Source organism: Vespa mandarinia, chromosome 10 (genome assembly GCF_050613455.1).
Source record: "Vespa mandarinia isolate Hongniang chromosome 10, ASM5061345v1, whole genome shotgun sequence".
NCBI classification, from domain to species: Eukaryota; Metazoa; Arthropoda; class Insecta; order Hymenoptera; family Vespidae; genus Vespa; species Vespa mandarinia.
The window spans coordinates 3,932,501-3,945,656 of NC_140819.1; the positions used below are offsets into that span (position 1 = coordinate 3,932,501).

The 13,156-nt window shown below is 34.2% G+C and overlaps 2 long non-coding RNA genes across 5 annotated transcripts in view; one reads left to right on the forward strand and one right to left on the reverse strand.

Annotated features, from left to right (window-relative positions):
- LOC118446312 (uncharacterized) overlaps positions 1-4,866 on the forward strand; it is a 5,692-nt gene extending 826 nt beyond the window's left edge. Inside the window, exons 1-5 of one of the 2 annotated variants that reach the window (XR_004839553.2) lie at positions 1-167; positions 785-812; positions 977-1,182; positions 3,224-3,474; positions 4,287-4,866. The exon at positions 1-167 is cut by the window's left edge and continues 826 nt beyond it. This is a non-coding gene — a long non-coding RNA (uncharacterized LOC118446312). The remainder of the gene's footprint in view (positions 168-784; positions 813-976; positions 1,183-3,223; positions 3,475-4,286) is intronic. The other variant, XR_004839552.2, reaches the window with a different exon arrangement.
- The window catches only part of LOC146872704 (uncharacterized), an 8,812-nt gene extending 2,358 nt beyond the window's left edge, over positions 1-6,454 (reverse strand). The window contains exon 1 of one of the 3 annotated variants that reach the window (XR_014982668.1): positions 6,197-6,454. This is a non-coding gene — a long non-coding RNA (uncharacterized LOC146872704). Of the gene's footprint in view, positions 1-3,215; positions 3,351-6,196 lie in introns of those variants that run through there. The other 2 variants (XR_014982669.1, XR_014982670.1) reach the window with 2 other exon arrangements.
- Positions 6,455-13,156: the final 6,702 nt, after the last annotated feature.

Sequence of the window (13,156 nt, forward strand, 5' to 3'; positions counted from 1 at the left end):
GACACTCCATGTTTTAACTATCCATTCGATATACACAGCTCTCGATCCAACAAATGATCACGATAATCCATTAATCTAATTAACAGAGAATAGAGAGAGAGAGAGAAAGAGAGAAAGAGAGAAAGAGAGAGAAAGAGAGAGAGAGAGAGAAAAAGAGAAATTACAAGGTGTGTACTTTTTTTTATTACGTATTGTACTCGTCCTTCCAATTTCTTTTCTTTTTTATTATGATTATTATTATTACTATTATTATTATTATTACTATTACTATTACTATTACTATTACTACTACTACTTTATTTTTTATTTCGTTCCTTTATTTTTTATCACACGCGCGGTTTTTGTGGTTTACTGATCGCGAGACTATTTCTTTACGAAATCGCATGTTCCTTTATTACCGTTTACTTCCCCTCTGCTATTGTTGTTTTGTTTTTTATGAGTATAAATGTTGTTTTATTTTTATTTCTTATTTTTACGTACATTTGGGTCGATCTATATGCGCGTAAGCATAGAGTTTTAAGATATATGCAATGATTGTATAATTATATTGATAATGATTGTATCACGTAAATATTTACAAATGTTATAATTCAGGTAATACATACATAAAGATTTTTATTATTAATCGTGCTCGCTTTCCGATATTTTCTTGTGATATTTAATATTATTATTATTATTTTCATCATTATTATTATTGTTTTGTACGTGTTTTCTTTTGGTTGCCAAGGGTGGCCCAGTCCCTTAAGGTATTATTATTATTATTATTATGTTGTTTGTCCTTTAGATTCCGAAAGATAATACGCATCAAACAGGTATCCTTCTTTTATTATTATTATTATTATTATTATTATTATTATTATTATTATTATTATTATTATTATTATTATTATTATTATTATTATTACTATTATTATTATTACTATTATTATTATTTTGTTAATCTTATAAGTTTGTTTTCTCTTCGTCATGGCCTTAGATTCTCCTTCAGTGGAATTGTATCGATCGTATTTTCTTACTACCATTCTCGTTGGACAGTCTCGCTCTACTGTTACTACATAGAATCCGTGGTGTCCGTCTCGATAAATCGATATGTTCATCCCGTACGAGCTAAGAGCATCAAAGGGAAAGAATATTTCCCACTCCTATTTCGAGATCCAATCGATTATCCAACGAACTACGCAAGTAAGTATGTACGTAATAGTTGCCAAAATTTTATGGCCTCTACAAATTTTACCATCTGTTTACGCTGTATGTATATATATATATATATTTTTTTTTTAATTTAATAGAAAAATAATAACTTTTCCAAGAAATACTTATTGGTTTTATATGTTGAATATTTCGTTTAGGACAAATTATAAAATGTTATTTTTATCAATAAAAAAAAAAAAAAAAAAAAAAAAAATGTATAATAATAGATTTATCAAATAAAATAAGAGTTTTAGAGATAACAATATTTTTTTTTTTATTAATAAAACGACATATAAGAATATTGATCTAATTTTTTTTTTTTTTTTTTTTTTTATAATAATTACAATACGCACATCTACTTAAAATAAATGTAAAATATATTCTAAAACGTATATAAATACAGAAAAATATAAAATAAAATATGAATATTATCAATCATAAATTTGTCAAAGAAATTAGACCGGCCAATTGTATTTGATTCATTAAAAAAATTTCTACGCAGAAATATAATATAAATCATGAATATTATCAACTGCATAAATCAATCAAAGAAATGATTTTAATTGTATCTGATATCAATTAAAAAAAAAATTTGTAGATATAATTATAGAACAAAATATGATTATTATCGATTACATAAATTAATCAAAGAAAGTGATATCAATCGCATCTGATTCTTTAAAAAGAAAAAGAAAAAGAGAAAAAAGACAAATAAAACAAAATTCTATAAACCAATAACTATGTATATATATATATATATATATATATATATATATACACCATCATAGATTTATCGTTATTTACATTACATTTATGTAATTTACATTACAACAAATTATATGAGCAAACAAGAAGAAAAAATTTAATGAGGTACAATTTACTAGTCGACGTTCGCGCACGTTCGGTCATGTTAATTTTTTTTTTTTTGTTATTTCGTTGTTGTTTCTTTTTTTTTTGTATTATCTAATTCGTACATTGCGTTATAAAAAGAGAACAACACAGGATGGCCGTCAACGCAAAAAGTCGCTCGTGATTCTCGGCAAATGGCCTATTCGCGTGACCGCCAAAAGCACGAGGGAGAAGCGAGAGAGGAGAAAGCTTTCGGGGGAGAAGGGTAGAGGGGAGATATAGACAAATATATATATATATATATATATATATATATATACACATATATACATACGCAATATACAATACCTTTGGTTCGATGGAATCTCATAAAATTCCAACATCAAAGCTCTATTAACTCCTCTAGCTTGTCAAAAATATTGGTGCGTTTGTCGATTAATGGATAGATGGTTCCTAACGCTCGGCGATTTTTTCGATCCCGACGGTAAACTTTTTAACGCGTCAGAAATCATCGTTCAAAACCTCTGGTTGCGTCAAGGTCACGTGATTGCATTGCTGCGACGTGCCACGCCAACACGTTAACCATTCATTTCTGAGCCCTTTCGAAGTGCTACTCACCGAAAGTGTTAATTAACAAATAGCAATATTGCATAGACAATTTCAATATTTATCTCATCTATAATATCATTACTATTTTTCACAATATTTAATGTTAAATACTATATTATATATATATATATACATCGATGTCGACGTTATAGACTACGTCTAAATAAAATAAAACAATTCGAATGAGAGAAATATTAAAAGAGAAAAGAATCAAATTTAAAAAAAAAAAAAAAAGAAAAAAGAAATTAAAAAAATAAAAGAAAAAAAAAGAAGAAGAAGAAGAAGAAAATAGAAAATAGGAAATGAAAAAGTACAGATTATTTGAATTGTTCATTACGTCGATATAATTTAATCAATTGATTCGACTTAACGAGTTAGTTCTTTAAATATTGTCGAATGTATGTAGAAACGAACACTTGTTCACTCATATATAAATGTCGTTTGGATTTATTTGAAAGACGAAACGACGTATGTACGTATACGTACGTACGTACCTACGTGCGTACTTACTTACTTACATACTTACTTACTTACTTACTTACTTACTTACTTACTTACTTACTTACTTACTTAGTTAGTTAGTTAGTCAGTTACGAGAAGGAAATTTTTACTGTTCCGCTCTGACCCGCTACCGAGATACAACGGCGGCCATTTTGTTGGCGGCAGAGCACGATATGACGTCACGTGGCCTACATGATAACCCCCGCCTCTGGCACCGCTAGCGAACAACGAACGACGATAGCACTTCGCGGTTCTTCCTTCTTGCTTCTTGCGAAAGAAGCCTACGACGAAACTTTGCGAACGTTTATGAAACGTTGTAAATACGTAAGTCGATTTAACGCGCGAAGAAAAACTCGAGGAACGTAATAAATTTTTCTTTTCTTTTTTTTTCCTTCTTCTTCTCTCTCTCTCTCTCTCTCTTTCTCTCTCTCTCTCTCTATCTCTCTGTCACTCTCTTTCTCTCTCTCTCTCTCTCTCTCTCTCCCTCTCTCTCTCTCTCTCTCACTCTCTCACTCACTCATTCTCTTACCGCAAATATTACCGTTGTCAATTTGATGCTTATCGTAGGAAAATTTCAAAAGGGGGAAAAAATTTGACGATATCGACTTTATTGTTATAATTTATTGTTATGTTGTTTGTTATTAATATTATATTTAATTAAAATAAATAATCAAATTTTCGTCATATCTATTGCGTCATGAGCATTAACGTTCGAGAGTTTCGGTTATTATTGGCAGGAAATTTTTAATGAGAAAAAATTTCCTTCGACATTATTTACACATATGTATATATATATATATATATATATATATATATATATATATATATATGTATTGTACGTATGATATTTATTGTTTATTATAATTTATAATTTTGATATATTAAGCGATAAATAATAATCGAACTTTCGTTCGTATCTATTGCATCAAGCGATCGGCATCGTACTCAATGAAAATGATTGTTAGTATTATTATGATTGTATTGATATTAAATTCCAAGTTTTCTTTTTCTTTACTTTACTCTTCTTTTCTTTTCTTTTCTTTTCTTTTTGTCACATATACACGAATACGCACATCCACACGCACACGCATACGCATATTAAATTTACATAATTAATATCTATCTTTTTATTTTAGATAAAATTTGATTAACTTCCCGGAGGAAAGAGGAACGTCATGTACAGTTCATATCATTTAAAAAGTTAATAAAATCCGCCGTTCTGAAAGTTTGAAAGCTACTTTCGTATGAAAAATATTCGTTAATTTAGCGAAAAATATTAACGTCAATTAAATAATTCGGATGTTCGGTGCACAAAAACAAAAAAAAAAAAGAAGAAAGGAAAAACAGAAAGTAAAAAAGAAAGAAGAAAAAAATAGTGAAGAAATAGAAAGAGAGAGAGAGAGAGAGAGAGAAAACAAAAAAATAAATTTAAAAAAAAAAAAAAGAAAAGAAAGGAAAAGTATTGTTCGATATATCAATATGAAATTCGATTCGATTAGATTAATTTTAAAAGCTTTGACATCGTTTTACGATCGAGGACGAATCACTATCGTCGAGATTATCGATAGGCACGGCTAACGATAACGAAGACTAGAAACGACGTAGTACGATGATTCGTCGAGTAGAATACTAAACTTTCCATGCATACTTACTGTACATACGTATAACATCGTCTTAACGATACAAGAAGATACACATTTTATATACAATTTTAATTCCAACTGATATGTCTTTATCGTTAATTTCATAGTTTCTTTCCAAAAAAAATATAGAAAAAAACATAGAAAAAAAGAAAAATATATATATATATACATATATATATTACTCTCTCTCTCTCTCTCTCTCTCTCTCTCTCTCTCTCTCTCTCTCTCTCTCTTCCTCTATCTTTTTATTTTTTTTTTTATTTTTTATAACGAAAATTGTAAATACATAATATTCCAAAGACAAATTCCATAACGTCGAATAATATAATTTTTTCAAATTTATTTTAATTTCATTATTCGTACTGTTCGTAGACCAAAACGTATTAATACACAACTAAGGCACACTGTATTAACATATAATAAAAGTACGTTCTCGTACTACCTACGAATTTTGTTCTCTCTCTTTTTTTTCTTTTTTTTTTTTTTTTTTTTTTTTTTAATTATTTTTCTATCCACATGAAAATGAATAAAACCGCAAGATAAATGTATTATCTATTAACGATAGAAAGACACAGTCCTACAATACCAACGATCTATCTCTTATCAATGATAACGGTTTCTATGCATTTCGCAGCTATCCGAATAATTCTAAAGTTAATAAAACTGAATTCAGTTTTAGAGATAAGTTATTTAACGCGATTAAATATCTCTTTGTCTTTGATAGATGGAACTTTTGTTACGCGACAATAAGTCATTATACAAAATATTGCATGTGAGAGATTTTGCGTAATATCTGACGAGCATTGGGACGATGTGCAAAAAAAAATTTGTTGCTTTTGAGAAAATTAAAAAAGAAAAGACGAATAAATAAAGGGAATAAAATTAGGAATTTTTTGTTCAAATTGTCCTAAACTTTTTCCTGATATGATATAATGTTTGTTACGTGATGTTTCATTTTATTTCATTTTCTTTTTTCTGTACAAGAAAAAAAACAATTCGCGATAAATTTTTCTTTCGCACTTTAAGAATTGAAGTTTAAGCGTCATAACAAGAAAACAAAAAAAACAAAAAGAACAAAAAAAAAAGAAAAACAAAAATAATAATAATAATAATAATAATAATAATAATAATAATAATAATAATAATAATAATAATAATAAACCTAAAAGAAAGTCACCAGGATTTTTTCTTTTTTAAATTACCCTCGTACATTCGAATTATGCTTATATAGAAAAAAAAAAAAAAAAAAAAAAAAAAGAAAAAAACGAAAAAGAGAAAATAAAAAAGAAAAAAAAAAAAAGAAAAAAAGAAAAAAAAAAAAAAATAAATAAATAAACAAATAAAAAGAAAAAAAGCGAAGAAATAAACCTTGGATCGTATAATTTCTTTATTTTTCCACGTACAATTATTATCCACAATTCCATAAAGTCAGATCGTTAGGGCCGTTCGTTCCACTCGAGCGGTGCCCGCAGCACCGCGCACACAAGGAGGGTGCGTCACCGATCTGCCGGCCTTCGCGGAGGTGACTAAACTCTTTCCAGCTCGCGAAGAAATTATCGCCGATTCGCAAAGACCGGTAGTTCTATCTTCTCTTAGAGGAACTTCATTTGAATCGGTCGAATAATTTCTAAGTTCGTCATTTTTTAATGAAATTATATTCTGACCAATTTCTTTCCTTTCTCTCTCTCTCTCTCTCTCTCTCTCTCTCTTTATTTTGAAAAAGAAAAAAAAAGAAAAGTAAAAATAACTTGATAAAAATACTCATGATTAAATGAATCCATCGATCGAACTAATTGTAGTTCGATTACATTTTAAAGATTTTCGTAAAAGAAGAAAACGAAAAAAGAAAAGAAAAAAAAAAAGAAAAAAGAAAAAAGAAAAAAGAACACAGTTTATCGATCCCTTAGTTAAATTGAATTAACTTCGTAATAAAATGTTTTCAAAACGAACGAATAAAAAAATTCGCGTGAACGCGTATAAAGATTTTTCTTTTTCTTTTTTTTTCTTTATGTTTTCTTCTTTTTTTTTTTTTTTTTTTTTGAAATAAAAGTCCTACGTACAAACATATCCGTATGATTAACAAGATCCTTATTGTCGATATATTAACGAATAACATTGTAACAAATCACAAAGCAGAAGTTTGAACGAAACGTCTGATTCTTTTTCGAGTTAACACGATTATAAAAAATAATGTTTTCGTTATAACTAACGAATGAAAAAACATTTCTAATTTTGAATAGTTATCGATCGGTCTTGTTTAATGAGAGGACTTTAATGATTAAATACTGGTATAAGTGTACAGGTGCTGTTCGAGGAATAAGTGGGTTTGTGAATGTAAAAGTATATAAATAAAAGAATATAAATAAGATATAAGCGAATGCACGATGAGGAAGAAAAATAAGAAGAGGATGATTAAGAAGAAGAAGAAGAAGAAGAAGAAGAAGAAGAAGAAGAAGAAGAAGAAGAAGAAGAAGAAGAAGAAAAGGAAGGTTACGACGGAGCTGAGCTCGCGAGAGAATCGAGAGCGCTGCGCAGAAACCGCGGCGGCGTGACGCGGCGCGGCGTGTCGGCGTCGGTGGCAGTAGCGGCGTCATCGTGGCCTCATCGACCTAACCTACTTTGTTGAGGGACGCCTGCACGAAGAGACGACAACGACGACGACGACGACGACGACGATGACGACGACGACGAATAACGAACGACGAACGACAAACGACGAACGACGAACGACGAACGACGAACGACGAACGGCGACGACGACGACGATGACGACGAGGACGACGACGACGACGACGACGACGAGAACGACGAAGACGACGAAGACGATGATGAAGACGACGACGGTGGCGCCGTCCCTCGAGGACGTTCAACGGCGACGCCAGTAAACTCATCTAAACGATTGCCGTTCACCAATGTCCTCGTTGAACTGCCTCCAATTATTTCTCTCTCTCTCTCTCTCTCTCTTTCTCTCTCTCTCTCTCTCTTTGTGTTTCTCTCTGCTCTCTCGTTTTTTTTCTTTTTCATTTTTCTCTTTTTTATTTATCTTTTGCTTATACTAACACTTTTCATTCTATTCGATTTTTTTTTTCAATCTGAAATATTAGTGTTACTAATGTAAATCCCATGCAGATATATGTAGGCAGACATATAGGTATTTGAAAAAGTATCCGCCATTTTTGTTCTCTATTAATACGTTACGCAATCTTCAGCAGTACCAGGGTGGATCTATAACGTAGCGTGGGTGCCTTGCCAAGAACGAAAAAACGATCTTATGTTAGAACGACGTCATGCGATTTTGATACGAGATTTTTTCGTACACACACATACACATGCACACATACACACACACACACACACACACATACATATATTTAAATATATATGTAGTCGTTCAATACGAGGTTGTTATAACATTAAAAGGAAACGAAAGTATATAGGATATGATATCAATTATATTGTTGGGTTATTGGTCAACCATCAATCCTTTTGACTTTTCAATACATTATATCTAAATAAAAGAAGAAAGTAAAAATAAATAACATTGATATAATAATTATATTACAGTATTAGACTAATCTATCTGAAGATTTTTATTATTTCATATATATATATATATATATATATATATATATATATATATATATATATATATATAAAAGAAAAAAAAACTAATATATAACAACAATATAGTATAGCATTAGATTGCCCAATAATAACAAAAATTTTTTTCTATTTTTATATCTAAGTGAACAACACTGATGTATAACAAAAATATGGTACGGTATATCGGGTTGCCGAACAATAATAAAAATATTCAATATTTTCAATATAAATAAATAATTCTAAGTTATATATATATATATATATATATATATATATATTTCTATAGATAAAATTTTTTTTCAGAATACCTTATCAACCGAACGTATACACACACACGTATATAATATTCCATTATATATACGCTTATATACCATACTTATACATACATACATACACACATGCATACATACATACATACATGCATACATACATACATACATATATATATTGGAAATAAAAGTTATAGAAACCGTTTGGAAAATGAGAAGATACTAAATGCACGGCAGGGTGCTATGAAAAAAGTCAAATGTAACATCGATAGGACGATGTTTGCGGTTAGTCCTGTCCGAGTCTTTCCTTCCGCGACATTAAGTATAGCGAAGTAGCAGAGTCCGATTGGAAAATGCGCCGCGAGCCTGGCGCGACTTCTCCCTTCCCCATCCCCCAACCCTCCTTCTCTTACCTCCTCCTCCCTATCTCTCTCTCCCTCCCTCTCTCTCTCTCTCTCTCTTTCTCTCTCTATCTATCTATCTCCATCTCTATCTATTTCTCTCTATTCTGACTGGTGCTTGAGTCATAGAATGAATCACATTCTCTCTGTTCTCCGTTCTCCGTTCTACATACGGCAAACGAGCCAAAGAGTTTCTCGATTCCCGTTGCAATACTTCGAAACATAGATTCGCTCGAAACAGAATATAGAAAAAGAAAAAGAAAAAGAAGGAGAGGTAGAAAAAGAGAAAGAAGAGGAAAAAAAACGACAAAGACATAACAAAAATATCTATGATAATTAGGAAACGATAAATAAAAAGAAACAGAAAAATCAAGAGGAAACAAGAAAATGAAATGAAAAGGAAAAGAAAAGAGAATGGACAAAATTAACAAAATTAAAAAAAGGGAGAAAAAAAAGGAAAAAGGAAAAAAAAGGAACAAAAGACGAAGAAAAAGAAATAGTTATAAGTTCAGATGAGGATCAAAAACGAGATTATAGAGAAAGAGTATTTAAAATTGCTAGGTTGCGTCCAGAAATTCGGACGCGTGAAAGCAATGGCTGGCCTAAATTTAGAAAGTAGCCACGGCAGACCAGCCTCTCTAGCCAGCTAGAGCAACTTTCATCCGGCGTAGCCAAGAATCGGATCTCGCTCCTGCGCTCTTCGTCCATTGCTGAAAACTCTCCGCGCGCGCGTTTACGAACGAAAGAAGAACGGACGACGTCCGAAATATATAGTTACATTTATTTACTTAGATACACATAGCGATAATTGTATTTGCATTCTTACGTTCCGATATACACATACACACACACACACACACATACACACACACATATATATATATGTAAGTATGTAAAAATATATTATTTACGTACGTAAGTATACATATGTTTGCACATATGTATTTATATATATATATATATATATATATATATATATATATATGTATATATGTATTTATATATATGTATATATATATGTGTTGTATATATATGTTATATATATATACGTATACGTAGATATCTCTTTTGTTCTCAACTCGAGAAGTGGATCGGTCCTATCGGTCTAACTCAAAACCCTGACAAATAATAAATTATGAATTCGTAGATAGGATGACAGGGACGGGACCGTTCTGTGTTTTCGACAGACACGAGCGATATTAAAATCCTCCTCGAGTGTCTTTTTCGTCATATTAAATTTCCATCAATGCCTCGTTCAAGAGGGACGCGCCGATCCATTATGCTCGAGTGCCGATTTTCCACAGGAAAAATCAAGTTTCATATACATATGTACGTACGAATATGTCCCTATCTTTCTGTCTCTATCATTCCTTTTCTTTCTCTTTCTCTCTCTATCTCTCTCTCTCTCTCTCTCTTTCTATCTATCTCTTTTCGTCTGTTTCTGTCTCTTTCGCGCGATGTTTAAATCGAGTTCAACGAGCGAAACGCGATCGACTTGGAAAGATATGACTCGAGGAGTCGATCGTCCATGAAAAGGATCTCTTTCTATCTCTTTCTCTCTCTCTCTCTCTCTATCTATCTATCTCTTTCTTTCTCTTTCTCGGAGAAGGAGGAGGTGGAGGAGAAGGACACGATAAACGAACGTGCAAGACGAGTTTCTTCCTCGCGAGGAGGAGAGGCAAGCGGATCGTTTATTAAAAATAAATTACTGCGACGAAGCTATTCGTTCGTTCGTTCGTTCGTTCGTTCGTTCGAGATAGAGAAAGAGAGAGAAGGAGAGAGAGAGAGAGAGAGAGAGAGAGAGAGAGAAAGAGTAAGAGAGGGAAGAGAGTAGAAATGCCGGCCGAATGTCTTTGAGAAAGCCCCTACGATCGTGGACGATGGAAAGTTAGAATGAGAAGGAGAGAGAGAGAGAGAGAGAGAGAGAGAGAGAGAGAGAGAGAGAGAGAGAGAGAGAAAGAGAGAAAAAGGGAGATAGAAGTGGAGGATGATAACGACAACGGCGAAGACGAGGTGGACGAAGAGGAAAAGGAAAGATAGATATAGGGAGAGGGAGAGAAAGAGAGAGAAGATAAAGAGGGAGAAGGAGATGGAAAAGAAGTAATGAATATAAGCGGGAGGGAATGCAGGAGCGTAGAGAGAAGCGACGCGTCGTAGTCGTTCGAAGGACGAAAGGTGGGAGCATCCTTTGAAACCGGTCCTTCCTCTCGGACCAGTGCTCGCGACGTCGTGAAGCACAACGTCCACAGGAGAAGAAGAAACCTGGATATGGCTTGGTTGCCTTTCGAACGTGTACCTTCTTCTTGGTCCCCTTTCTATCTCATTGTCAATGAAAAATGTCGTCGTTTCGTAAAAGAGAAGCCCGAAGTTATGGTGATGGGAGTCAACATACATATGTGTTGTAAAAGGCAACGAAATGTAACCACGAGGACGAGGAGAGGCAAGAAGATTGCGGCAGGGTCGATGCCGAGAGTATGGGTAGGGAGGGTTGAATAAAGGGGGAACAGTTTGAGTAAGGGACAGAGGGGTAGGGGAAGGAGAGTCTGAACGTAACGCTCGTGCGACCGATGTTACATCGGCGCACTCACAGGCGCCGATCATTCAATCTAGCATGCGATCGTGCGACCAAAAGAGAATCGGCTCTTGACGAGAGGCGTGGGTGCGAGAGAAGAGATATACGGCAGATCGCAGCCTCGAACGCGTCGCCGACAATTGATACGAAAAATGATTCGACGTGACGAAGATCGCGTAGCAGTTTAATAGTAGTAATACTAATAGTAGTAGTAGTAGTAGTAATAGTAATAGTAATAGTAGTAGTAGAGAGGATCTAAGTCGTCTCGCGTTCCTCCGTCAGTTCTCCCGATCTTCTTCGAGTCGTTGCTGTGAGCGTGCGTCCTTCTTCGAGCTGAGTAGACTGTGGCTTGCTTGCTTGCTTGCTTGCTTGCTTGCTTGCTCGCTTGCTTGCTTACTTGCTTGGTGTGGAACTCGCTTGGCGTAGCCTTTTCCCTCTGTCTTTGTCATGCAAACGCTTGGTTATAGGAGTGAACGAGCGAAAGAGCGAGAGAGAAAGAGAGAGGGAATAAAGTAGAGGCAAGAGAGTGCCTGCCAGCCAACCAAGCCACCATCGTCTTGCTCCTTTTGCTTCTCACTGCTTCCTCCCTCCCTCCCATCTTCCCTCCAGAACCTCTCTTCCCTCTCTCTCTCTCTTTCTCTTTCTTTCTATCTCTCCTTCATACATATATACATATACACACGTACGCGTGGGGGACTCGCGCGTTCCTCCTCCTTCTCCTTCTCCACTTTGGTCGCACGCGTATCTTCCGTCTCTGTCGTGCGAATGGAAGAGCCTTCTTTCTCATGGCCCGATGCCAGTCTCTCCTGTCTCGGTCTACCCAACGTACCGATGACCTCCCAACCTTGTCTCGTTATAGAGTCCCTCTCCTCTCTCTCTTTCTCTCTCTCTCTCCTCTCTCCTCCACATCTCCTCATCATCCGCCCCATCCTCCTTCTCGGACGAACGATCATTGCGCCTTTCTTGTCTCTATTTTTCCCCTTCCCCCGTTCGAGCCACTCGACAATCCTTCTCTCTCCCTCTCTACCCTCTATCCACCGAACTATTCCTCCTCCTCCTCCTCCTCCTCCTCATCCTCCTCATTCTTCTCATCCCACATCTCTCCCTTTCATTCCAGCATTCGCCTTTTCTCTTCTTCCTTTTCGTCATCTTCCTTTACCCTTTTCCCTTTCCTTCTACCCTTCTTCTTCTTCTTCTTCTTCTTCATTCTTCTACTTATTCTTCTTCTTCTTCTTCTTCTTTTTCTTTTTCTTTCTCCTTCTATCGAGTACTCTACTCGCGCTCTAAGTTTTCGAAGTAACTAACGGTAAATCCCTCTGGCGTGCGCGCGTAACCAAGCGAACGTGTGTTTCGACGATGCCTAAGCGTCACGTAGCCTCTCTCTCGTTCGGCTTTTATATCTATAACTACTCCTCGTCTTGATCATAGCAACGTGGATGTTGCTAAGGTCAAATTCTTGATTATTTTTAAGAAATTCATTTCAATCGTACTTTCGATCAATCGTTATGTTACAAATGT